Source organism: Malaclemys terrapin, chromosome 8 (genome assembly GCF_027887155.1).
Source record: "Malaclemys terrapin pileata isolate rMalTer1 chromosome 8, rMalTer1.hap1, whole genome shotgun sequence".
Taxonomy (NCBI): Eukaryota; Metazoa; Chordata; order Testudines; family Emydidae; genus Malaclemys; species Malaclemys terrapin.
The window spans coordinates 11,878,767-11,883,926 of NC_071512.1; positions in this window are offsets into that span (position 1 = coordinate 11,878,767).

Genomic DNA, 5,160 nt, shown 5'->3' on the forward strand with positions numbered 1-5,160 from the left:
GTACTCAGCACAATATCCCACACAAGTCAGGATAAATGTATTGTCCCAGTCTATGCATACGTTTTAGGCAAGGCTGTTATTAAAGTTTCCTAACAATTCCAATTATAATACCCTGTTTTCAATTGCTTACAACTTTGCCAAGCTTAAACCATTTGAGCTGAAAGTTTGCATGCTGGGTGTCAGCCTCAAGCCGATTATTAATTATTATTAAATTTCAGCCAAACTGGTCCAGCCATTTCCACGAATGAGGCTAGGAAAAATTACATTGGTTTGCTCATGTTAAAAGAATTCTGGCAACCTTTTTTTTTGAGAAGCTTTGGCACCCCCATGCTTTGTAGCAGGGACTTGAAATTTGTCAACAAGGTAGCCTTAGTGTCAAGGATAAGCCTTTTGTCATTCCCTGAGAAAATCCGCTGAAATCCATCCAAGTTACAAGCTTTAACAAATCAGTTTATACATCAGAGGTGGGGAAACTTTTTGGCCTGAGGGCCACATCTGGGAATAGAAATTGTATGGCGGGCCATGAATGCTCACAAAATTGGGGTTGCAGTGCGGGAGAGGGTGCGGGCTCTGGGGTGGGGCCAAAAATGAGTTCAGAATGTGGGAGGGAGCTCCGGGGAGGGCTCCAGCGGGGGGTGCAGACTCTGGGGTGGAGCTGGAGAAGAGGAGTTTGTGGTGTAGGAGGGTGCTCTGGGCTGGGACCCAAGGGGTTTGGAGGGCAGAAGGGGTATCAGGGCTGTGGTAGGGGCATGGGAAGAGGCTATGGGGTGTGGGAAGAGGCTCAAGGGTTCAGGCTCCCAGCAGCGCTTACCTCAAGCGGCTCCTGGAAGCATGTCCCCTCTTTGGCTCCTACACGGAGGTGTGGCCAGGCGGCTCTGCACGCTGCCCCATCCACAGGCACCGCCCCTGCAGCTCCCATTGGAGCGCTGGAGGGGGCCATAGAAGCCGGAGTGTGGCCATGACGTGGCTTCTGGGAGCCGCGTGGAGCAGCCCCTGACCCTGTGCCCCAGCTGGAGAGCCAGAGCGGGGTCATGCCGTGGCTTCCGGGAGCTGCGTGGTGTAGCCTCTGACCGTGTGCCCCAGCTGAAATGCCAGTGGGGCCAGCACCAGACCCCGCTCCCCAGCGGGAGCTCACGGGCCAACTTAAAACAGCTTGTGGGCCAGATCCAGCCTGCGGGCCATAGTTTGCCCACCTGTTACATATGCTCTATAGAGATTTTGATTTTAGAGCCAAATTCTCCAAAGATTCTGTCCACACTGGGCATCTCCAGAAGCTGAGAATGTATCACTTGATGATTCCCTCCAAAGCACCTGGCATTGGCCACTGTCGGAAGACAGGATATTGTGCTAGATGGACCTTTGGTCTGACCCAGTATGGCCATTCTTCTTATGTAGGGGCTGAGTAAGACTTTCCTGGCAATTGCACTTCTTGACTGTTGTGGGTCATGCCAGAGCTGGGCACCAGAGTAGGGAGACTGTCTCTCCTGTGTTCTCAATGACACCCTCGACCCCCATCCTTGCTGGGCCTGGGCAGCAGCAAAGAGGAAGCTGACTGATTTGAATGCAGAGGGAACAAGAGCCACGGGGGTAGGAGTGAGGAGAAGCCTAGATTGAGGCAAAAAATGGTAGAAAGACTGGGACTGCAGGTTGGCACGGGGGGAGGGAAATGGGACTGGGGAGGAAATCTGGGGGGCCTGGACAAGGAAACAGAGAGCAGGAAGAGAGGACAGATTGGATGAGGAGCAGGAATGAGGGAGACGGACTGAGAATAAGTTGGGCGGAGGGAAGAGGGGGGCAAGGAGACAGATCTGAAAGAAATGAGGTGTAGTGGGAGAACTGGGATTGGATTTATTATAACAATTTATTATAATGTAATAGTTAAAACAATAAGGTCAAAATTAAATATTCAGAATATGTAATAGGGCAAAAAAAATCTACTTTCAGATTTCAACTTTTAGTCCTGAATTAGAATAAAACAAAATTTAGAAATCTCTATTTCCCTGGGAAGGAATTTTTGTTTTTTTGACAGCTCTAGTTCCAATCCTGCTAATGACCCATGTCAATATGATGCCACCTAATGGAATTTGTTGAGAGTTTTTTCTGTTTGCTCTTTTAAAAACTTAGAAAATTACACACATACAAATCTACTTTAAAAGAACAATACTGTATTGAGGTTGCAAAGTCAAGCACTCAAAAGTAAGGAAGATTGCCTGTGCAACTTTAAATTCAGTCCCCTTGTGCTTATGCATTGTGATAGTCTAATTACACAGGCAACTTTAAATCGGATACTTCCTAATTTTTGAGTGCTTGATTTTACAATCATAATATTGTTGTTTTAATGTAATTGTGTGTGTAATTATCTAAACGTGGTATTAACATAGAAAATACTCGAAACAGAGAGCACCAACCTACACATTGTTTACTATGTACATCACAAAGGACTAAATAATAAAACTCATTTTCACCATTATAGAAAGTTTTATTTAATAATTAGAACAGGCTTTTGTGGTATGCAAGGTAAATAGCATGTACCCTAAGGATCTGAGTCAAATCTTTATAACTGTTTTGACATAACACTTAGCAGTTCTACAATGCTTTTCATCTTCAACATGCTTTAAAATCATTAATTAGTCCCGCCAGCACCCCTGCAAGGTAGGCAAGTAATTTTACTTCACTTTTATAGCTGGGTAAATGAGGTGGACCTGTTCCAAGACCGGAGAGAGAATCTGGGCCAAAGCCACATTTAGAATTTAGGAGCTTCCTGGCTGCCAGTCCTATGTGCTTAAACTATGCCAGTCTCTCAAATATAAAACAATATTCAACCATAGGCAGAGATCCTAGTAAAAATAACAAGCAAAGCAACAAAGCAAGCCAGCCAAGCCTTTATTTCTCACAATACAGCTTTAACGCTAGCTTCGGAACATTCTTAATTTTGGTCTCAATGTGAAAGGCGGCTCTGCCTAGCCACCATCTCACCATGTTTAACATTTATTATTTCCATAAACTCACTTGAAATTATTTGTATTGCAGTACTACCTAGTGGCCTAGGTCAGGCATCAGGGCTCCATTGGGCTTCACACTGCACAAAAGCATAAAAAACAGCCCTGCCTCACAGAAAAGCTTGGTATCTCACCAAGTAAATAATGTCTTTCTTAAAACAAAAGGACAGTCACCACTTAGAAAACTCTCCCAAGATGCCCTACTTGCTTAACAGCCATCCAAACATAGCTGTGAGCAGTGTCAAAAACCTGACAATCCTGGAGTCTCTCAGCATGAATAAATCATAATGTGGTTCTGTCGTCAGCGACTCTGCACTTGGCATTATACACTGCCTGCATATTGAGGGAGCAGACTGCTTTGCAATTCTTATTGTTCAATTCATTATGTGGCAGAGAGAACACAATAGCCATGTGAGTGGTAAAGTAGCTCCCAGCACAGCTAAAAAGCCAGTATTGTCGTGTGATATAATTTATGAATGACTTTGTAGTGTATACTTAAGGTCTTATGGAAAACTAACGGGTTTACTCATTTTCCCCTAAGAATTGCATCTGAGAACTGATCTATACAATAAGATGTGGTAGACTGCCTGGAGTCTGACTCACTCTGTTCTAAATATATCCAATCGCCTTGAAAGCCAGGGCACTTAGAACTACCAGACCCGTTTAAGTCAATCAAAGCTGGCATTGGTTAGCTTTTCTGAGTAAGAGCCACTATACTCCTTTGCATAGTCACAAGCTATAGTTTCTAAAATGATCCCTTCCTAGCCACATTTAGTGTTCTTAGAGTAGTTATTACAGAGTAAAGTATTTAGACTGCCTACACCCTCTCTGTCCCCAAAGTGCAGCTGCTTGGATAAGTATAGTCCTTCTTACTCCAGAATTACTTACACCATAGGAGCAACACAGGTTTTTGGTATTTTTCTAAAGGGTTTCCCTAACAGTGTAATTACCCACACTGGAATGTAGCCAGGACACAGGGATAAACACACCACTCCTACAAAAACTGCCATATTTAATGACTGGGACAGAAGGTTGGAATACTCCGGCTTACACTCAAAGAGGATGGCTTTGCCTCTCTAACTTTATAACCATTCATGAGACTAACAGAGTTCACCTGCCTACAAATATTTAATAGTCTTCTTCCTTACATTTGATTTTCAAATGATTTTTCAGTGCAATATACAGACTATGAAAGTTGGTAAACTCACCACTTACTATTTCTTCCCCTTCCTTTGTATCTGTAAAGACCACATAATGTACTGTTTTAAACAAATAATAGGCAAATATTTCAGTGCTATGGTTTTGTTTTTTTTTGTGAGAGTTTTAAATCTAATCTCAGAAGCCCAAAACTAATGAATACCACACAAAAATAAACTGGTACATGCAGCCCAACTCATGAGCAACTCTAAAATAACAAATTGTCATTCACATGCAGTGAAGAAAGGGAAAATCAAAAAGGAAGTACAACGGAAGTTTGCATAATGTTGTTATAAACAATAGTATAAACAGAGCTTTTAATCTATTTATGTACTTATATGACCCCTCATGACTGTCATATTTAAGCATCAACAGAAGGATAATTTCAAAGTTATGAAAACTACCTTGGCTACATTTTCCATTTAATAATAAAAGAGTTGTCATTTCTCTATTTTCTAATAACTTGCAATACAAAGTGGGATTTTTTGTTAGGCCACAAATCTGCTGGCACTTGCTTATAAAGAACACTTGACCATTTATCACTAACAAATATAAGCATCAGCTTAGCAAATCCTGTACCGAAGAAAAAAATTAAGTCATATGGTGACATCCTTGTGGGGGTGAGGAGGTGGGGGGAGAAATCTGATGTAGTTAGAGGTCTTTCCTCTCGCTCACTCTCTCTCTCTTTAAAAAGAGCTGAAAATATATAATGTTTGGGGCAAAAGGAAAATAAGAATGGATTTAAAATATAATCCATATAATAAATGGCATAACATTTGCAGTATCAAATTTAGGTCACTTGAAACATGAATGAGTAAAGCAGAAGGAAAAGCAGCATCCCTACATTCACAAGAGATGAGTTAATCTAAGGCCTTATTGAAAAGTAGCTCACAATGCTGCCACTCCATCTTCTTTAGAAAGAGAACAACCAAGTTTCAGAATGGTGTAAAACAAGAATAAAATA